The sequence below is a fragment of the Magnolia sinica genome, chromosome 2, assembly GCF_029962835.1.
Source record: "Magnolia sinica isolate HGM2019 chromosome 2, MsV1, whole genome shotgun sequence".
Classification (NCBI taxonomy): domain Eukaryota; kingdom Viridiplantae; phylum Streptophyta; class Magnoliopsida; order Magnoliales; family Magnoliaceae; genus Magnolia; species Magnolia sinica.
Genome location: NC_080574.1, coordinates 76,646,949 through 76,670,976, shown reverse-complemented (window position 1 = coordinate 76,670,976; position 24,028 = coordinate 76,646,949).

Sequence of the window (24,028 nt, the reverse complement as noted above, 5' to 3'; positions counted from 1 at the left end):
AAAGCTAACAAAAGAGAATATTAAATATGCACAATTAGCTTAAGAATGAACACAGATTTATCTCAAAGTGATTCCTTGATTTTACTTGAATTGTGTTATAAAACTTTGAAATTCGTCGTCTATTTATAGTTTCAGAAATCGCATTTACGACTAGTCCTGAGGACACTACGACTGGTCGTAGACCAAACAGATTTTTGAAATTTTAAGTGCGATCAGATAAAACCATTTCACGATTGGTCGTAGGGTGTCCACGACCAGTCGTGAGCCCTCCACGATTGGTCGTGAGCATCCTACGACTGGTCGTGAGGTACCTGATTTGATCGTTGTAGTTTGAGTCGAAGGTGCACGACTGGTCCTAGAATAAGTCGACACTATTCCTACGACCGGTCGAGAAGTCTCCGGGACTAGTTGTAGCTCAACTAAAAAAATTCTAAAAAATTGCAACAACTTAGGACTGGTTTAGGAATTTCTTGGACTGGTCGAGCCATAACTAGGAATAGTCGAATAGAGTTCAGGACTAGTCTTAGAACAGATTAAACATTTATAAAATGATTCAATTTGAATTATGTATACAAAATGACCTACCCTAAGGTCAATCTAAGGTCAATTGTACCTTGAAAGTGAGGTATGAACATTGAGACTTCATTTCTTCAGATGATAGTAGACCTTTGAAGATTGTGAAGCTTGAGATCTCTCTACTTGATGTAACATTGAGCTTGAGATCTTCTAGAGCTTGAATTATACTTCATCTTGCATTGTACACTAGCTTGAGTCTTTGAACAAGATCACTTCTCTCGTTATAGCTTGTACTTGTATTTCTTAAAATGGTTTGAAGTAGTTCTTCGTTCTTGACTTGAAGCAAAGTGTTTAGAGAGGTGATGCAATGTCTTGATCATATATACCAATGAGCTACACAAGACATAGATTGATGTTTTGGTACTACAAAATTTGACAACCAAAGGAGCATAAAACCATAGCACTTACAATCTCCCCCTTTGTTAAATTTGTGACAAAACACACTCTAAAAAAAAAGCAAAGCACAACATGCACCAGTCATATATAAGAGAACTAGTTACAGCTTGGTTAAAAAATCATGCACTAGTTGTCATTAACTAGCACAAATTCTTCCTTACTTATTTACTCCTCCTGAGTAGCACACACATATATATCGTAAAAATTAATGCTACTTCCCTAACATCACAATCCATATATCCATTCCAATCAATCCAAACAGCTTGAAATCTTCTCCCCCTTTTTGTCATAATATGATGAAGGAAGAAGAAAGAAAGAAAATATTTAGAAAAGAAGGATTGCCAAGAGAGTAATAAAGGAAATGACTAGGCAAGATAAGAAAGCAATTTAAAAGTGCACATATCAATAACCAGTTCAAATTCCACAAACATAGGTCAGTCAACCATACTGAAGTAAAAACAAAGTTCACACACCAACAAAGGTAAAATAATATTAGAATTAATACAGACCAAAGGATAAAACACTTAATCAGATCCAGAGGAAGGAGTAGTGTAACGCCCTGGAATTCGGGGGTCGAGCATAACTCAGCTCCCGAGTTCCAAAACATCACTTATGCAACATAATTAATGAATGATGTATGTTGACTGTATTAGCACATAAACATGGGATAGATTAAGCCAAAACGCAGATATGATTCAGGGGTAAGTGAATAAAGCAAGCGGAAGACTTATAGTAAAATATGTGTACAAGTGTAAGTCCCTGAATTACACATACAACCAGATCGTGTAAAAGTGTTATTTATCAAAATTATAAGTACAAGTTACATCATTTCAGTTCCCAAAATAATCATCCCATAGATCCCGCGCAACAGACCGAGGCTCGCTAGAACCCGTCCGAACTGCATATAGGAGAAGGCGGCCTCGTCGTCATCCAGCTCCTGCTCTGCCTCGGGCGTCGCATCCACATCTGCAACATCGGGGCCTAAGACAGTCTGGTGGGTGTGTAACAACGCCCGAAACGTGGGAGTGAGTGATCAACTCGGTGGAACAATAAGGCACTGGTTACATGTTATCGGTTCAATCAAACAGTAATGATAAAGCGGGACAATTAAATAAATCCTAAGTACTCTTGTTAATGCAAGGATGAATGCAATATGATGCGTGCCCTCACGCGTACACCCTCACCGTCTTCATCTTACGTTACGCATGACATCGCCTCAAAGTGCGCCACATCTACAAAGCACATGCAAATGCGGTGCATGGATATGATTACCAAGTTGTTATTAGTCCAATTCATACAGCGGGATTGGGAAGCTAAGATACCTTCCTCATATCACCATCCAACAGGGATCCATACTAGGGTCGTCAATCCTAGACATCTCATACGATCATATAGTTGAGGTCGTAGCAAAGGGCTCGTCACCAATCAATGCACGCCTTTCATGCCCTTACTACCACGGATCGGCTCGTCACCTCCTTGCGGTATCCGGGTATGCTCGAGGTCACTACAAAGGGCTCGTCACCAATCAATGTAGGCCGACAACACGCACGAATATAGTGTCCCATACCACCATAATCGGCTCACGAGTTTAGTTGCTCACCGGTCACTACGGGGAGGCTCGTCACCCCAGCGTAGGCCGACGGCTCGACCACGGTGTCCCATACCACCATGTCCGGCTCATGAGTCTTAGCGGATCGGTACCATGGTTATTAGGATTTCACTGGTAAGTTCGGTACCCTAGATTCAAGCTAGCGTCCATACATGGTTAACATACATGGACAATCGGGTTAGTTGACGAACTCGACTAGCACGAGCGCACGTTGAATTGACGACATAGAGTGCGCAAACACTCCGCGTGGCCAAACCACGCCGCCAACTCTAATACGACTCGGATTCGTCTAATGCGTCTCACGTGGCGAAAGCAATCTCAACCACGACCAAAGGGTCAATTACCGATTTCTGGACTAAGGCATAGTCCCAAACATCCTACACTACGACAGATATTCATATGGAATGTAAAACAATAATGGAACAACCACTCAAATCATGGTGCATACACATCTGAAGAATATCAATTTAACATAAATGTAAGCATAGGAATGCTTGAATTTAAATAACTTGGAATGTAAATGCATAAGGAAATCATGCGCATCCATAGAAGTATTGAGAATCACTTCTCAACGCCCGCATTTAGTGTAATCAATTACACGTAGATCATTCATGCATTTCTACAAACACTGAGCATTCATGGAACAACATACATGACGCATGTTGAAATACGTGCACTTAGACAATTCCTTCTTCCAAGGAGTTGTCATACATGCATCTAGCATACATACATGACCAAAAATCATGGCAAACATAAGTGCGTATTTTATACGTATACGGTACTTTATAAATACACTTAGAATACACAAATCTCAATATAGCACATGCATATCGGAAAGCAATGTAAACATAACATTTGACATGTGAAATCTCATCCATAACAAGAATAAATCACTAATGGGATTGAAAGCCTTGAAAACCATAACCTATACACTTAAAGTCCGCACCTTAAGCAAAGAAAGAACAACCGAACTGATTTAGACGAGTTGTCTTCGTCAACGGCGCAAGAATACCCTAAGATAAGGATAGAAATGAGATACAACAACACCAAGTCTAATCTAAGCTCTAACACAGGTTAGGGTTAGGTTAACTTACCCCAAAGAACTCAGAATCGTCAGAGGAACGATTCAAAGTGAAGATTCAAAGGTGAAGAAGAACAAGGAAGAATCAAGGTGATTCACCAACCAATCTCTCTCACTTCCTCTCTCTTTTCCACTCTCTTTCCAAGCTAGGGTTAGAGAAAATTCGTATGGAAATGAGAGCTAGGGTTTAAGGACTATATATAGGCCTTAAAATGATGGAAATAACCCTATGGTCAAGGTATACTTAGGTTATAACCAAAGTACGCCTTTCTCGATCCAACGAAGCACTTGGTGGGCCTATAACCACGAAAGGTCGGACTTAAGCTCACCGACCATGGATCTAGGTGAGTTTTCCGGGCTCTTTCAGCGTGGCGACCACACCTCATAATCGTCACGGAACTCGATCAGTCCACAAGCACTAGGATATGCTTGGGCACCTTGATCGGAGGGTGAAATTGGGTCAGAATCCAACGGTGAGAATGCTTAAAATCGTCGCGCAAGCGCCACGACACGACTCGAATTTCATAAAAGCTTATTAAATTCCAACCGTTCTCACACTCTTCACTCGAACTCAACCAAATCGACCAGAACATCGGATCGACTTGATTTTGAGGTGAAGACCAAGACCAACTCAGTGGCAACAGCCAAAGATCATCGCCATCGGACTTTCGACACCCGGTCCAGGTCCGATATCTTCCAAAAATTCTCCAGAACAACCGGATTTAGCGATGGATCCCCAGGTTTTCGAGTAACGTAGCGCTCACTAATCTACACGTTTAGAGCCATGCGGATACAATTTAAAGTGATTGATGCGAATTTCACAAGCAATCAAGTAGAGCGCTAATTACCCCAAAAACAACTACTTAAGGAAAGATTAGCACAAAAATTCCAAGGTCGGTACAATCTACCCCCTTAAAGAAAATTTCGTCCTCGAAATTCATACCTTCATATAATCCTCGAGGATCGGAGGGTAGGTCTTCCTGACCTCAGCTTCAGATTCCCAAGTAGCCTCTTCTACGCCATGATGCGTCCATAACACCTTCACGAGAGGGATAACCTTGCTACGCAGTACCTGCTCCTTTCTATCCAGAATACGTGTCGGTTGCAATACATAAGTGGCATCCTCGCTCAACTGCACCTGCTCCCAACTGATAATATGCGAAGGATCAGGAACGTACTTCTTCGACATAGAAACATGAAATACGTTATGCATGCCCGCAAGAGGTGTGGGCAAAGCAAGGCGGTATGGCTACCGCTCCCACTCGATCCGAACTTGAAATGGACCAATAAATCTCGGCGTCGGCTTCCCTTCTTACCGAACCGCAAAACTCCCTTCATAGGAGAGACCTTGAGAAAAACATGATCTCCCACTACGAACTCAAGCGGTCGACGCCTCGTATCCACATAACTCTTCTGCCTGCCTGCTCTGTGCTGCTAGAAGTCGACGTCGAATGATGTCAACCTTCTCTCAAGTCACCTCCACCAACACTCGCCCAAGCAAACTACGCTCACCAATTTATGCTGCCAACAATGTGGTGCTCTGCACGGCGACCATACAACGCCTCGTAGGGAGCCATGCCGATACTCGCCTGGAAACTATTATTATACGCGAACTCTACATACTGAAGACAATCATCCCAACTGTCTTTGAAATCCAAAACACAAGCTCGCAACATATCCTCCAGGACTTGATTCACGCGCTCCGTCTGCCCATCTGTTTGCGGATGAAACGCGGTGCTGAACTTCAGTTTCACACCCATTGCTTCTTGGATACGAGTCCAGAAGATAGATGTAAAACGCGTGTCTCTATCAGACACAATCTCCAGGGGAACTCCATGCAGACGCACTATCTCCTTGATATACAACCTAGCCAACTCGTCTGCAGAGTAAGTGACTCTGATCGGTAAGAAATGCGCCGACTTCGTTAATCGATCGACGATCACCCAAATAGAGTCAAATCCCTTTCTCGTCCTCGCCTAACCCGAAATAAAATCCATAGAGATGAAATCCCACTTCCATTCGCTATGGGCATGGGCTGAGCAACCCAGAGGTCGGCGATGCTCTGCCTTGACCTGTGGGCACGTGAGACAACGAGAAACAAATTCAGCAATGGACCTTCATATTGTCCCACCAATAAGACCTCTTCATATCTGATACATCTTCGTGCTACCTGGATGCATCGCAAGCTTAGAACTATGGGCTAACTCGAGAACCTCACGTCTCAAGTCAGGGATGTCAGGAACACATAACCGGCCACGAAAACGTAGGCCCCCATCGGAACTAACACTCCAGTCGGAGCTCTCATTTGTACCAACCCGCTGCCTCAACTTCACCAAAAGCTCATCATCTGTCTGAGCTGCAACGATCCTCTCGTCGATAACGGGCTGTACACGAATGTGTGCGATAACCTCATACGGCTCAACCACCGTAAGCTTCTGCTCAAAATCGCACACGAACTCCAACATCTCCCACTCTGCTATCATCGGCGGAGCCGCAAACTCAAAGCCTTCTTGCGACTCAACGCATCTACCACAAGGTTCGCCTTACCGGGATGGTAAGAAACATCGAACTTGAAGTCCTTCAATGTTTCCATCCATCTGCAGCCTCATATTCAAATCACGCTGCGTGAAAATATACTTAAGGCTCTTGTGGTCGCAAAAGAGCTCGAACTCCTCACCATAGAGGTAATGTCTCCAAAGCTTTAATGCGAAGATGACGGTTGCTATTCCAAGTCGTGCGTAGGGTAATTCTCTTCGTGTTTCCTTAATCGGCGAAGCATAAGCAATCACCCCGTCCTTCTGCATAAGGACACAACCGAGACCAACGCGAGAGGCGTCGGTATATATAATATACTTAACCCCTTGCTCAGGCAATACTAGCACATGGGCGGACGTCAACTTGTCCTTCGCTCCTTCCTGAAAAGCTAACTCCGCTGCTCACTCCAAGCAAACTTCAAATCCTTCCGTGTCAGTTGCGACAACGGTCAGGCAATCTTCGAGAAGTCTGAATAAAGCGTCGATAATATCCTGCAAGGCCAGAAAACTCCTCACCTCAGTGACCCCGGTTGCTTCCAATCTTGTACGGCTGCTACCTTGGCAAGGTCGACGGCTATACCTTCCTTGGACACCACATGTCCCAGGAACTTGACTTCCTCTTTCCGAGAAATCACACTTCTTGAACGGCGAAGCCGATGCTCCCTAAGAGTATCCAAAACCGCTCTTAAGTGCTCCTCGTGCTCTTGCTCGAATAAATCAAGATGTCATCGATAAAGACAATGACGAATCGAAACAGAAACGGAACACCCTGTTCATCGGATCCATGAACACGGCCGGTGCGTTCGTACGAACGACATCACAAGGAACTCATAATGACCGGAGCTGGTCCTAAGCGGTCTTCTGCACGTCCCCATCCTCGACGCGCAACTGATGATACCTGACTAGAGATCAACCTTCGAAAAGTACCGTGCCCCCTTCAAGTGATCAAACAGATCATCAATCCTGGGCAAGGGTACTTATTCTTCACGATTTAGTTCAACTGCGATAATCAATACACAATCGCAAGGAACCATCCTTCTTCTTCACAAACAAAACAGGTACTCCCCAAGGAGACACACTGGGCCGAATAAAACTCAATTCCAGCAAACCATCTATCTGCTTCCTCAACTCCTCCATTTCACTCGGAGGCATACGATAGGTGGGTAAAGAAATGGGCGCCTCTCAAGGCATAAGATCGATAGCAAAATCAATCTCACGCTGAGGAGGTAATCCTGGATTAGACTCAAACACATCTTCAAACTCCTAATCTACCGGCGTACTATCCTACGCCGAATCGGCCGAACTCTCCAACAGAGAAGAATAAAAATCAATACGAATAGGGTAATTGACCGGGAAAGTAACAATCTCGCCCTCAGGTCCATGGATCGTCACTGATCTCGCTTCACAATCAATCTCAGCTCACATCCTCGTGAGCCAATCCATACCCATAATAACATCGTAGTGATAAAGCGGTGCGACTAGCAAATCAACACGGATCGATCCACTTCCCAGATCGACCAAACAATCCATACAACGCTTGCCCAAAGCAGAGGACATCCCCGTAGCGGTAGTAAGCGTCACTCCTTGTACAGGAACAGATCTCAAACCCAAACGCCTAACTGCCACATAAGATATAAGAGAAGTAGTGGACCCTGTATCCACTAACACAGAAACGGGAATACCTTCAATATGCGCTGTCACCTCAAAGGACCTCAGCACCAAGTCAGACATAGCGCTTCAGCCGAAAGCGCATGAACACGAGCCTGCCTGCCGACGATTCGGCGGAGGAACCATGGGCGGCTGAGGTGGCCTGAAGGATGGATGAGCTGGTTCTGACCGAAGAGGAGGAGGAGAAATAACCTGAGGCATCGGACGGCTAACCCTCTGCGGTGGAGTAAAACCACCTGCTCGCATACGGGAGAAGCAAAAATGGTCCAAGTGCCCCACCTTCCCACAATAAGAACATCTCAGATCAGCTCTCATCTGCTGAGCGGGCGGCGCTGAACGCCTAGGAGGAGAATCAACTCGCGGCCTCTTGCCGAGGAAAGGTGCACCCTGAAAATTCGGTCGCGGCCTAGGAACCATCGGTGCTCGCATGCGGGACGCTCTATCTCCGTTCTGCTCTTCTCGCAAGGTCATGCTCACCAGCTTCGCATAAGAAGAAATGCTAGCACAGCAAATCTTCGATCGGATCTCAGGTCTCAGTCCCTCAGAGAAATGCCGCATCCTCATCGGCTGATCACCCAGGATCAAAGGAACATACCGCCCTAACTCAGTAAACCGGTTCTCATACTCCGTAACCGACAACCCTCCCTGGCGGAGGCGAAGGAACTCACTCTCCTTCTCATGTCTGTACGATCAGGAAATACTTCTCGTGGAAGCGCGCCTCAAACGCTGCCACGACCACTGGTACCCTTCCTCAATAGTGCGAAGAACACTGCTGTCCCACCACAAAATGGCCTCCTTCTCAAACATGAAGGTGGCAAGCTCAACTGCTCGACCTCAGAGCAGTCGGCCTAAGCATCTTAGAGATGCGGTCAATCCAATACTCGGCCTCCTCGGGTCATGAGAACCCGCAAAGTAGGAGGTCGCAAGCGCTCTGGAATCACTCGAATGTGCCGCTGGCACACACTGGCACTCCCGGATGGAGGCATAGGTGAAACAGTGGAGTCACCCCCTTACCGACCGAGCAAAGATGCGACCATGGAGGAGAGGAACTCTCTCTGTGCCTTCGGCTGGCTCTGGCTTTGGCTCTCGCTCTTCTTGCATCAACAACATCATCTGCTCAAACCTATCAACAGGTGAAGCGAAGAAGGTGCATGGCTCGGCTCAGAAACCGAGGGTGTGACCGGAGGAGCCATAGGTGTCGACCCAACACCAGATGGGCCCGTCTGTGGATCTGACCGGCTATCGCTCAAGGGAGGAACCTGTACAAGCGACTCAATCAGAGAAAGACGGGCCGAAGTCTTCGAACCCTTAGGAGGCATCCCTACATTAAATCAAAGGATGCAACCTGTCAGATTCTAAGTCACATAATCCATCCACACAACAACAACACAGCACAACACCAAAAACAAACCACATGCATTCCATTAACCAAACTCGTCGCAATACAAGTAGTGCAACAATACATGAATCACGACTAGGAAAGCATGAAAACAACAACATCTAACACTACAAACAACCACAACTACTACAACCACTAATAGCTACCACACTACAACAACTCCAACTACAAGCCAACAACGACTACACACAGAAAGAAACACCAAACAAAGCAAAGACGGCCACGACGATGCTACTCATCGGAGTCAGGAGACGGAGGCGGAGCACCCCTATCCTGCAAGCAACACAGGATAGACTTCAAAGTCCGGGACATCTTCTTGAACTTGTGCTTAACCAAGCCTCGAAGATCAACCATCTCCTGGCGTAAAGCAGCTTGCCCTTCTTCAAGCCGTGTAAGACGGGCATCTCTCGCAGTCTGCTCTCCGCTCTGGCACCACAGGAGGAGAGCGATCACTCGAATCTTGCCTCAATCTCTTCCTCATCTTGCTCTGCTTCTTCCTCAGACAGCACCACCTTCAACATAACTCTCATCATCACCACTCTCAGACCCGGCCTCACCCTCGGAGGCAAGCCCAGAACCAACCTCCATCAGCTTAAGGGTCCTCAAGTTGATATGGCGAACGGACCGGCTTTTCAGCTCCAAGCCTATAGCCAAACTCATGTGCGATCTTGCAAATGAGGCGGCCAAAGGGAAGAGACTCGGTCCACCTACTCGAACGAGCGATGAGAATAATCTGGCGCAGGACGTACGTCGGCACACACAACTTCGCTTCCTGCCCTACCTGATATAGAAAATCTACCATCAGGCGCGTACACTCGCTGCGGTTGCTCCACCTCGGATACACATTGAACGTAAAGATGTGGTGAAGCAAACGGAAGTCGTCCGTCATGAAAGAAGCCAGAAGACTCCTATTAGGCTGCCCCTGCCACGACCACACAAGGATCGGGTGCGACGATCCCTCTCGCGCACACTGTCCACATTCTTCTCGCTGGCATGCACTTCCCCAAGTGGCACCTTCAAGAGTCGGGATATCAAAGCAACATTGACAATTCCAACTCGACCGCTACCACAGGGAATCTTGAACTACAGAGGATCCAGCGAAGGCTCCAGAATGTTGGCATAGAAGGCCCGAACAGTGCTAGCATTCGCGCGATACTCGCCTTCGAACAAGGGACCCCAACCAGCCCCTTCTAGGCGCTCCAACAAGAAGAACTCACCAAAGAGCCGCGGATCAACATGAGCCTCAAAAAGGACTCTACGCCCCTCATAGACTCCATGCGACAATTCCGCCAACAAGGTCCTGACAGGAGCTCGAGGATCGAGGTCCCGCTTCGTCTGGAACTCGCGCGTGGCGGACGTGCTAGCAGCGGCACCTCTCGGCCTCCGTGCACGGGTTGGGCGGCTCGGCCCGGCTTCATCCACGGGCGCTCTCTTCTTCCCCATCAAGGAAAGAAGGGAAGAAATGGAAAAGATGGCCGTCACAATCTCAAAGAGGGCCATGAGAAATGAGAGAAAGAGAGAAATAGGAAGATGGTGAAGCTTCCACACAACTATGAACCAAAAAGGGAATGAAATGGCTCAAATGAGAGGGAAAGATGGAGAAATCAGCGATGGAATGGAAGATTTGAGAATGGGGTGATGGGTTTACACGAAAATGGAAGGAAGATGAAGATTTGGGAGAGATTTGAGAGAGTTTGGAGAGGTTGTTGAAGAAAAGGAGAGCTTGGAAGAGGGTTTTGTAAAGGAAATAGGTAAAAGGAGTGGTTTTAAAGTGAAAACCGTGGAGGGGTGGGCCACACAAGCCTCATGGACGATCGGCCCGCGTCGGCCCGGCCCGCCTGGCCCGCCGACCGGCGATCCCTCGCCGAACCGGCGATGGCATCGCCAGTCTCTGGACATATCGGCGATGCCTCGCCGATTTGGCGAGGTCCTCCTGGTCCTCCTTGGTCCAAATGATGTGGTTCCCCCCCTGGGTCCCACAGAAAATGCCCCGATTGGCCCCTTGTGTAATTTGAAGCTTATCGGGTCATTCTGACAGAAATCTGATACAAACAGCGATTTCTGGAAGGTTTAAAAATGAATAATGGGAAGGTAGACCATCTACACTCATTAATAGAGGGTCTAGAACAGGTTTCGGGTCGCTGTGTGTGATCAGGTAAGGGTACAGACTCGATCTCGGCAAAGGTTTTCAGGAAACTTTCGCCGATAGAAACTACGGAGCACAAACACAAAGCGATGATAGACCCGCACCCAATTACACTATAGTGGCGACAACGTGCGGTGTGTGACCATAAGCCAGGTCCGGTTTAATCCAGATCATGCTCTGATACCAACTTGTAACGCCCTGAAATTCGGGGTCGAGCATAACTCAGCTCCCGAGTTCCAAAACATCACTTATGCAACATAATTAATGAGAGATGTATGTTGACTGTATTAGTACATAAACATGGGATAGATTAAGCCAAAACACAGATATGATTCAGGGGTAAGTGAATAAAGCAAGCGGAAGACTTATAGTAAAATATGTGTACAAGTGTAAGTCCCTGAATTACTATACAACCCGATCGTGTAAAAGTGTTATTTATCAAAATTATAAGTACAAGTTACATCATTTCGATTCCCAAAATAATCATCCCATAGATCCCGCGCAGCATCAGACAGAGGCTCGCTAGAACCCGTCTAACACCGCATATAGGAGAAGCGGCCTCGTCGTCATCCGGCTCTCTGCGCTCTGCCTCGACGTCGCATCCACATCTGCAACATCGGGGCCTAAGAGAGTCCGGTGGGTGTGTAACACCGCCCCGAACGTGGGAGTGAGTGATCAACTCGGTGGAACAATAAGGCCTTTGGTTAACATGTTATCGCTTCAATCAAACGAGAATGATAAAGCGAGACAATTAAATAAATCCTAAGTACTCTTGTTAATGCGGTATGAATGCAATATGATGCGTGCCCTCACGCGTACACCCTCGGCGTCTTCATCTTACGTTACGCATGACATCGCCTCAAAGTGCGCCACATCTACAAAGCACATGCAAATGCGGTGCATGGATATGATTACCAAGTTGTTATTAGTCCAATTCATACAGATTGGGAAGCTAAGATACCTTCCTCATATCACCATCCAACAGTGATCCATACTAGGGTCGTCAATCCTAGACATCTCATACGATCATATAGTTGAGGTCGTAGCAAAGGGCTCGTCACCAATCAATGCACGCCTTTCATGCCCTTACTACCACAGATCGGCTCGTCACCTCCTTGCGGTATCCGGGTATGCTCGAGGTCACTACAAAGGGCTCGTCACCAATCAATGTAGGCCGACAAAGACGAATATAGTGTCCCATACCACCATAATCGGCTCACGAGTTTAGTTGCTCCTGGTCACTACGGGAGGCTCGTCACCCCCGTGTAGGCCGGCCGACGGCTCGACCACGGTGTCCCATACCACCATGTCCGGCGGCTCATGAGTCTTAGCGGATCGGGTACCATGGTTATTAGGATTTCATGGTAAGTTCGGTACCACTAGATTCAAGCAATAGCGCGTCCATACATGGTTAACATACACCGGACAATCGGGTCGAACTCGACTAGCACGACTGCACGTTATGAGTTGAGCGACATAGAGTGCGCAAACACTCCGCGCGTGGCCAAACCACCGCCGCCAACTCTAATACGACTCGGGTTCGTCTAATACGTCGTCCACGTGGCGAAAGCAATCTCAACCACGACCAAAGGGTCAATTACCGATTTCCTCTGGACTAAGGCATAGTCCCAAACATCTTACACTACAACAGAGATATTCATATGGAATGTAAAACACAAATAAACAACAACTCAATCATATGGTATGTAAGCATTCGAAGAATATCAATTTAACATAAATGTAAGCATAGGAATGCTTGAATTTAAATAACTTGGAATGTAAATGCATAAGGAAATCATGCGCATCCATAGGAGTATTGAGAATCACTTCTCAACGCCCACATTTAGTGTAATCAGTTACACGTAGATCATTCATGCATTTCTACAAACACTTAGCATTCATGGAACAACATACATGACGCATGTTGCAATACGTGCACTTAGACAATTCCTTCTTCCAAGGAGTTGTCATACATGCATCTAGCATACATACATGACAAAATCATGGCAAACATAAGTGCGTATTTTATACGTATACGGTACTTTATAAATACACTTAGAATACACAAATCTCAATATAGCACATGCATATCGGGAAAGCAATGTAAACATAACATTTGGCATGTGAAATCTCATCCATAACAAGAATAAATCATTAACATTGAAAGCCTTGAAAACCATAACCTATACACTTAAAGTCCGCACCTTAAGCAAAGAAGGAACCACCGAACTGATTGTCTTCGTCAACGGCGCAAGAATACCCTAAGATAAGGATAGAAATGAGATACAACAACACCAAGTCTAATCTAAGCTCTAACACAGGTTAGGGTTAGGTTAACTTACCCCAAAAGAACTCAGAATCGTCAGAGGAACGATTCAAAGTGAAGATTCAAAGGTGAAGAAGAACAAGGAAGAATCAAGGTGATTCACCAACCAATCTCTCTCACTTCCTCTCTCTTTTCCACTCTCTTTCCAAGCTAGGGTTAGAGAAAATTCGTATGGAAATGAGAGCTAGGGTTTAAGGACTATATATAGGCCTTAAAATGATGGAAATAACCCCAGGGTCAAGGTAGTCTTAGGTTATAACCAAAGTACGCCTTTCTCGATCCAACGAAGCACTTGGTGGGCCTATAACCACGAAAGGTCGGACTTAAGCTCACCGACCATGGATCTAGGTCAAGTTTTCGCCGACCGGCTCTTCAGATCGCCGTGGCGGACCACACTCAATTCAACGGTCACGGAAACTCGATCAGTCCACAAGCACTAGGATATGCCAGGGCCAACCATCCTGATCGGAGGGTGAAATTGGGTCGAGAATCCAACGGTCAGAATGCTTAAAATCGTCGACTCAATTTCATAAAAGCTTATTAAATTCCAACCGTTCTCACACTCTTCACTCCGAACTCAACCAAATCGACCCAGAACATCAGATCGACTTGATTTTCGAGGTGAAGACCAAGCCCAACTCAGTGACCGCAACAGCCTAAGATCATCGCCATCGGACTTTCGACGCGCGGTCTAGGTCTGATCCAGATCTTCCAAAAATTCCCCAGAACAACTGGATTTAGCGATGGATCCCAGATTTCAGAGTAACGTAGCGCTTACTAATCTACACGTTTAGAGCCATGCAGATACAATTTAAAGTGATTGATGCGAATTTCACAAGCAATCAAGTAGAGCGCTAATTACCCCAAAAACAACTACTTAAGGAAAGATTAGCACAAAAATTCCAAGGTCGTTACAAGTAGATATGGTAGGATCAAGTTGATGAAGGCCCTTGTTTATGTGCCTAAGATACTTGCGCATATATTTAAATCATAAATCACAGGCCACATTCATATTCTCTACCTTCTCCTCTAGAGCATGAAGGCGAGCATTAAAATCAGATGACTCATAGTCAGGATCATTAGCAGAATCAGATTCAATTTCATCAAAAATATCATCCATATTTATATCATCATGAGGAAGATCACCGGCTTCTTCTTCATTCCCTGCTTTAGCTCCACCACCACACCACATCCACTTGGCCAGGAGCCAATTCCAATTTCATCTTGTTAATATTCAAATTGTTAAAAATAAGATGATGGATAGAAGCCTCTCCAACAGGTATAACAGCTAGCATGTGAGTAGCTAAAACAGTTATAAGATAGGCAAACAAAATATCACTATGACCTAGATGGAGATGAAATTGAATGATGGAATGACATATCAAATAAGGAAGATAAACTTTAGTACCAGAGATGATTGAATGCAAAACCTGAACCATAAACAAAGTCAGTTCAGTTTTGTTACCTGAACGAGGATACAGATTAGAAATAAAGATTTTATGGAGAACTCTAGTGAGCATGCATTTTTTTGATTCTAAGGGTTTTTCAGCTAAAGTATGAATAAGAATACCCTCATCATTGACGGGTATGTCCATAAGACCCGAAATCAGATGGCAGTCTACTTTAAATGGATCTTCTCTAGCATCAATTTTAAATGATAAATTCTCAGTCAAAAAATCGGAGATACACACAAACATGGACTGTGTAATAGATTGGTATGCAGGCCCACCCCAATGTAAGATGTTAGTCCATCCTATAGCTTGAAGAATTGGAAGAATACCAAAAGGAGTGATGTAGTCAAGATCAATAGGTTGCTCAATAATGACATTGCGCAAATGCAAATCCCGTACATATGAGGGATCATCTTTGGGTGACCGAAGATGGCGCTGAGTGATAGGGGTTGATCAAGAAGAAGATGGACCATGAAAAGTTTTCTTTGTCCCTCTAGCATCCATTTGCAATAGAATAATCAAAGAACCAAGTAACTTCAAAAGATGTGAAGTGGGGTTTTGATAGATCAGATTTTTCAAGATAAAACCCCAAAATTGCAATGAATGATAAAATAAATTACTCCAAGAGTGAAAATGAAGTAATATTGACTAGAATCTACAAGAAAAACGTAAAAGACGCACTAACCTTAAAGATCTAGGAAGGTGGGTACGACCAGTCAGGTGTCGACTCATTGGAGAGGAAATAGGAAATAAGGAAGATGAAGTTTTCCCCAATTTTAAAATGTCAAGCGCAATACACGACTGGTCGTGGGATGTCCACGACCGGTCGTGCTACGACTGGTCATATACATCCATGACTGGTCGTGTACCGACTAAAATATTCATTTTTCATAAAAATTTGAAATTTAAACCAATAAAAACACTATGATACAAGTATGCACGAATATTCAATTTAGATTGCACATACCAGGATCAAATTTTAATTTATTAAACCTGCTTTTGTCAAGCAATTTAGTGAAAATGTTAGCAAGTTGAGTCTCAGTAGAAATGTATTCCGAAGATATCAGCTTTTCTTCCACTAATTCACGAATGTAATGATAACTAATGTCAATATGCTTGGTATGTGAATGCTGAATTGGATTTTTTGAAATGTTTATAGCACTGGAATTATCACAATATAATATCACTGATTCCTGTGCAATTCCATAATCGCTTAACATACGTTTCATCCAAACAAGTTGAGTACATGCATTTCCAGCTGCGATGTATTCAGCCTTAGTAGTAGAGAGTGATATAGAACTTTTCTTCTTGCTAAATCAAGAAACTAAATAATTTTCAATATAGAAACAACCACCATTAGTTGATTTCCTATCATAAATATTACCAGCCCAATCATCATCTGAGTACCCAGCCAGTTGAACACTATTATCATATGGATATCAGAGACCCAATTTAACAGTACTTGCGACATATCGCATAATCCTCTTAACAGCTATTAAATATGACTCTTTAGGATTAGACTGATATCTAGTGCAAATACCAACACTTAGAGCAATATCAGGTCTACTAGCAGTTAAATAAAGTAAACTACCAATCATACTATGGAATAATTTAGGATCCACATTTTTACCTATAGAATCCTTTAAGAGTCTTAAAATTGTACTCATAGCAGTATCAAAATTCTTACCGTTCTCAAATTTGAACTTTTTGATTAAGTTCAGAGCATATTTGGTTTGAGAAATAAAAATGCTATTAGATTGTTGTTTCACTTACAATCCTAGGAAATAATTCAATTCCTCAACCATGCTCATTTCAAACTTAGATTTCATTAAATCTACAAACTCAACAGTTATGTTAGTATAGGTAGATCCATAAATAATATCATCAACGTAGATCTGCATTATTAAGATATGATCATTAAGTTTCTTAACAAAGAGAGTCTTATCTACACTTCCCATTTGAAAATCATGACTTAGTAAAAACTTAGTTAGTTTCTTATACCATGCTCTGGGAGCTTGTTTTAAGCCATAGAGAGCCTTTTTAAGGTGATATACATGATCAGTGTTCTTAGGGTCTTCAAAACCCATTGGTTGTTCAACATATACTTCTTCATGCAGATCACTATTTAAGAAGGTACTCTTCACATCCATTTGATAAATTTTGAATTTTCTAAAGCAAGCAATGGATATAAATAGTCTGATTGACTCAAGTCGAGCTATTAGGGTAAAGGTTTTATCATAATCAATACCCTCAATTTGAGTGTACCCTTGTACAACCAGTCTAGCCTTGTTTCAAATTATATTACCAAGTTTATCAGACTTGTTTTTGAAAATCCACTTAGTTCCTATAATATGTTTATTTTTAGGTCTAGGAACAAGATACTAAGCATCATTTCTCACAAATTGGTTAAGCTCTTCTTGCATTGCAACAATCCAGTTTTCATCAGTAAGAGCTTCTTTTACGTTTGCTGGTTCAATCAGGGATGTAAAACATTCGTAATTACATATATATTCTAGTTGTCTACAAGTGCGTACACTAGTGAGAAGGTTTCCAACAATCTGAGTGGTTGGATGATCTTTAACAGTCCTCAGTTCAGAGTCAGTTTGATTTGATGAAGTATTTGGTTTGTCAATTAAAAGAACTCATCATTATCTGAACTTGGGGCAGATGTATTCAAGTGATCATCTATGACACATTAATAGATTCTTGAATAACACCGGTCCTTTTGTTCAGTACACGATATGCGCGACTATTTAAAGAATATCCTAAAAAGATCCCTTCATCACTTTTAGTGTCAAACTTTTCCAGATTTTCATGGTCACGTAAAATATAACACTTGCTGCTAAAAACTCGATAGTATTTGACAGTAGGCTTCTTATTGAACCACAGTTCATAAGAAGATTTATTATTTGACTAACTTGTATAAACTTGGTTGATAGTATAGTATGTAGTATTTACGGCTTCAGCCCAAAGATTTTTAGGGAGCTTCATACTATTTAACATTACATTAGCCATTTCTTGAAGCACTCTATTTTTTCTTTCAACAATTCCATTTTTTTGTAGAGTTTTAGGTGCAGAGAATTCATGTAATATCCCCTGATCGCTGCAGAAGTTCTCAAAACCGCTATTCTCGAACTCAGATCCATGATCACTACGGATTTTACTGACTTGAGAACATTTTTCAGTTTGGATCAATTTAATAATCCTTTTTACTTCATGAAGGGTTTCTGATTTATCTCTTGGGAAGGCTACCCAAGTGAATTTGGTAAAATCATCCACGATTACTAATATGTATTTTTTGCCACCTCGACTCTCTCGACTCTCCATCCTGGTTGGTCCTACAAGATCCATGTGGAGAAGTTAGAGAGGTTTAAATGTGGCATTAGAGTCCACCTTTTTTTGAGCACTCTTAGTTTGTTTGCCAATCTGGCATTTGCCACATATTTTATCTACTTTTTACAATTTAGGTAGACCTCTTATTAATTCTCTTTTGCCCAATCTATAGAGATTGTGGTAGTGTACATGTCCAAGGCTTTATGCCATAACTTGGTCTCATTGGTATGAACCATGTAACACAGTTGATTAGATGAGCTAGAATTACTTACGATGCAGCAGTTTTCAGATGTTCTACGACCATTTAATATTACTGAACATTTTTGTTTAAAATTTCACACCCTAGGTTAAAAAATATAACACTATGATTTTTATCACATATTTGAGAAATGCTCAACAAGTTATGTTTTAACCCTTCCACGTACAAAACATTCTTAAATAAGGGGAGGTTAAAAAGTTGAACCGTACCTTGGCCAATAATCCTGCAGTTGCTGCCATCACTGAATGTGACTGAACCATCAGCCATGTCTTTGAGATCGGTGAATAGACCTTTATCACCAGTCATATGCCTTGAGCATCCACTGTCTAGGTACCACTTTGAATGGCTTGAAGCTTTGAAAGCTGTGTGAGCAACCAAGCAAGTAACCTTAGGAACCCATTTCATAACTGTTTTGGGATTAGGAGTATAGTTGGTCTTTTTGTATTTATAATTGTTGTAGGAATGACCCACTGAGTTAGATTTTAAGAGCTCCTTAAGCAAATCAACTATCTTTTTAGCCAAAGGGTTTTGATTTTGATTTTTATAGTTGATATAATTACTTTTAGGTTTGAAAGATTAAAAAGTTTTAACATTTTTAGAAAACTTTTGATTTGAACTATTTCCTTTTGAGTTTGAAGATTCTCCTTTCACAAACTTAAGAAAAGTATTCTTCTGTTTAGGAAGAACACTTTTATCATAGCCCAAACTAGATCGGTTGCCACATTTTCTTGTTCCAGGCAAAAGTTTTTCTAACTTTGGATCACCTTAGGTATATCTCCATGTATCCTTTAAACTCAAAAGAGAAGCAACTTCAAGTTTAAGTTTTTCATTTTCAGATTTTAGGTTTTCAATCAGGGAAGTTTTGATCTCTAAATGACATTTTGATTTTTCAAAATAATCTAAGATGTGGGATTTTTCTTCAAAAAGGGATTCAAAATTTTCTTTAAGTTTTAAAAACTTTTCTTTTTAAAGTTTTAGTTTTACGGCAATTTTACAACTTTCCTTGTATAGGGCATTGTAAGTATCTTGAAGATCTTCTTCATTTTCACAATCACTATTCAGATTTTCTTTACTTATTGAATCATCGTTATCTGAAAAAGTGAATTTGGCTAGTGTCATAAGGGCTTTAACTTCATTGCCTGACTCGGTTTCAGAATCTTCCGATTCAGAAGAGGCTTCAGAATCAAAGGATTCATCCCAAGTAGCCAACATACACTTCTTTTTGGGTTTGTCCTTTTTAGGACACTTGTTTGCTAAATGCCCATATTCTTGGCAGTTGCAACATTGACTATCTTTTAAAGATTTCTAAGTTCTGGTTTTAGATCTTTTCTTATCATTTGATTTTTGAAAGTCAACTTTCTTTTTACTTTTGAAAATATTGTAAAACTTTTTCGTTAAAAGAGCCATATTATCTTCAGAATTTTTTAAATTAGAATTTTCTTGAGAAATACATTTAGAAGATTTAAGAATGATAGATTTACCTTTAGGAGCTTTAAAGTTTAACTCATATGTTTGTAAAGAACCAACTAGTTCTTCTACCTTCATATTGTCCGTGTCACGAAGTTCCTGGATCGCGGTTACCTGAGAACTGAACCGTTCAGGAAGTGAGCGTAGTATTTTTGCATACACTTTACTTTCTGGAATCTTATCGCCAAGACCCCACATAGAGTTTACAATGTCATTTAATCTTGTATAAAAGTCCATAAACATTTCATTTTCTTCTATATGAATTTCCTCAAATTTGGTTGTGAGGAGTTGGAATTTAGATTTCTTGACAATTGAAGTACCCTCATGTGTCATTTCTACAATATCTCAAGCTTGCTTTGTAGCATCATAGGAAATAATTCTTTTGAATTCATCCGGTGATAGTGCACAAGTGATTACATTTAGTGCTTTTGCATTGGCACTACTCTCACTTTTCTGAATTGTGGTCCAAGTGAAATATGGTGAAACTTTTATTGATTTTGAACCATCGATACCAGTTACTTAGTGGTAGGGGGTTCCATTCAGTCACTGTGGCTTACCACACACTCTCATCCATGGATTTAAGGAAAATCCTCATCCTGGCTTTCCAATAGGCATAATTGGAGCCATCAAATGGTGGAGGCCTAGTGACTGAAAGGCTATCAAAATTTGACATCTTATAAATAGCTTAAATTGATTAGCTCAGGAAATAAATCCAAATATAAAGAATTAGAACGAGCTATTAGGCTCTGATACCACTTGAAAAGGCCTAGCTATATGTCCTAGAGGGGAGGGGGGGGGGGGGGGTGAATAGGACTATGCCAAATTTAAAATAATAATAGCGGAATAAAACATTAAGATAGCCAAGAATAGGAAAGATAATAATTCACAATATAAAATGTAAAGCAATCAAAAAAACTAGTTGTTCTAAGGACAACCTTTCACCATAAAAACCAAAGGTTTATGGTAGGACAACCTTACTAAAACAATTAGAGAATTAAAAGCTAAAATTATAAAGGAACATAAAGAAAATAGTAAGAATTGAAATCTAAACTATTACAACATTCCCTATAATGCTTGAAATGTAAATATTACAACATTCACATCCACACATACATCCCACAATTTTGAATGATAAATGATATAGAAATTAAGCAAACATTCAAACTACAATACACAAAGAATTATAGTGGTTCGCCTGTGTGTTCACCAACTATTAAACAATAGCCACACAGATTGCTACTCCACTTCTAATATCCTCACACGGGATATCATCGTTCACTATGAAAATAGGTTTCACAGGTTCACCTAAAACCTTCACAATTGTGTCTTTCAATGGGCTTACACAATTCAAAAATCCCACTTCTGAGTTTTCCTGGCTCTCCTCAGATAACCAATAGATTGAGATATTTTTGGCTTAATCTCAAACAAAAACCAAAATGAAGGAAATTTATAATAGAGTAAAATACCTGGATTTCTCCTTTTGTAGCAGCCCGGAAGAACCAATCGGAGTACAAGTTCGAATGTGGAAGTTCAATGTCCAATACTCACTTTGAAATGGTTCTAAATTGTAATTGATTTTAAATTAAATCAAATTAGGGCTAACTCTATTTGATTTTGATTCCAAGAAGTGGAATATCCCAATTCCTCTTTCAAATTAGATTGGAATGCAGAAACAAAATCAAATAAGAAAAAGTTAACAAAAGAGAATATTAAATATGCACAATTAGCTTAAGAATGAACACATATTATCTCATAGTGATGCCTTGATTTTACTTAAATTGCGTTATAAAACTTTGAAATTCGTCGTCTATTTATAGTTTTAGAAATCGCATATACAACTGGTCCTGAGGACACTATGACTGGTCGTAGACCGAACAGTTTTTTAAAATTTTAAGCACAATCGGATAAAACCGTTTCACGACTGGTCGTAGGGTGTCCACAACCGGTTGTGAGCTCTCCACGACTGGTCGTGAGCATCCTACGACTGGTCGTGAGGTACCTAATTTGATTGATATAGTTTGAGTCGAAGGTGCATGACTGGTCTTAGAACGAGTCGACACTATTCCTACGACCAGTTGAGCAGTCTCCAGGACTGGTCGTAGCTCGACTAAAAAATTTTTGAAAAATTACAACAACTTGGGACTGGTCTAGGAAATTTTTGGACTGGTCGAGCCATAGCTAGGACTAGTCGAATAGAATTCAGGACTAGTCTTAGAATGACCAAACATCTATAAAATGATTCAATTTGAATTATGTATGTAAAATGACCTACCCTAAGGTCAATCTAAGGTCAATCATACCTTGAAAGTGAGGTATCCACATTGAAACTTCATTTCTTCAGATGATAGTTGACCTTTGAAGATTATGAAGCTTGAGATTTCTCTACTTGATGTAACATTGAGCTTGAGATCTTATAGAGCTTGAATTACACTTCATCTTGCGTTGTACACTAGCTTGAGTCTTTGAACAAGATCACTTCTTTCGTTGTAGCTTGTACTTGCATTTCTTGAAATGGTTTGAAGTAGTTCTTTGATCTTGACTTGAAGCAAAGTGTTTAGAGAGGTAATGCAATGTCTTGATCATATATACCAATGAGCTACACAAGACATAGATTGATGTTTTGGTGCCACAAAATTTGACAACCAAAGGAGCATAAAACCATAGCACTTACATCACTTTCATTCATTGTGTCTATTAATTGTACTCTGTTTTTAGAATTAAGGGAATGAGAAGATGTAAATGAACTCAGATTGAATAGAATACTTTGTGATCATTGTTCTCTCATTCTTTCTTTGTTATTATTGAATAAAATCCCCCAAATTGAATGTATTTATTTCTTCTCGAAATACTCAGATTCATTCATTCTATCAGTAAGGGAGGCAATGTGTATGCCTTCATCATTCACATTCACATCAAGCAATCCTGAGATCAGATGCCTATCAACCGGAGCTGTCCCTTCTTTAAAATTAATAGAGAATGTCAGGTTATCAAGTGACAACTCCCCTATTGATGCATACATCCCTTGAGCTATGAAGCAGTATGTCGTTCCACCCCAACCCAAAATGTTATCCTAACTGATGGTAGAAATAATAGGTAAAAGTTTGAATGGAGCAATATGATCAGTATTCATAGTCCTTTCTATAATAATATCTCTAGAGCAGAGTGAAAAGGGCGAACTCCAAGTCCTAAAGGGGGGGGGGGGTGTGAATAGGACTATGCTAAATAAAAAATAAAATGCGAAAAGTAAACTCAAATTGTAGAAATCTAAAACAAAGTTAAATGCACAAGTATTGAGAGGTTGATATAAACGTTGTTCTAAGGACAACCTTACATAAAAAACCAATGGCTTATGATAGGACAACATGATTTCTAGAACTTTGGTAAGTATCAAAAACTCAAACAATATAGAGGCAAAAGAAATAAACCTGGCTATTACAACAATCACCACAATTGCATAAAATAGATACAAACATTCACACATAACTAGATACGATCATCCACCACAACTCCAAGAATTATAATGGTTTGATGTGTACACCAACTTTTGTAAACAGCCACACCTACTCCACTCTCAATAACCACAACCCACGTGGTATTGGCTTTCACTAAGAAAGAAGGTTTTCCAAGGTTCACCTTAAAACCTTTACAGATGTATTTTTCAATGGGCTTACACAATAAAAAACCCCACACACTGAGATTTTTCTGGCTGATCTTAGTCAAAACCACAAAAAGAGATTTTCCTAGCTGATCTCTCAAACCAAAATATAGAAAATTGAAATTAAT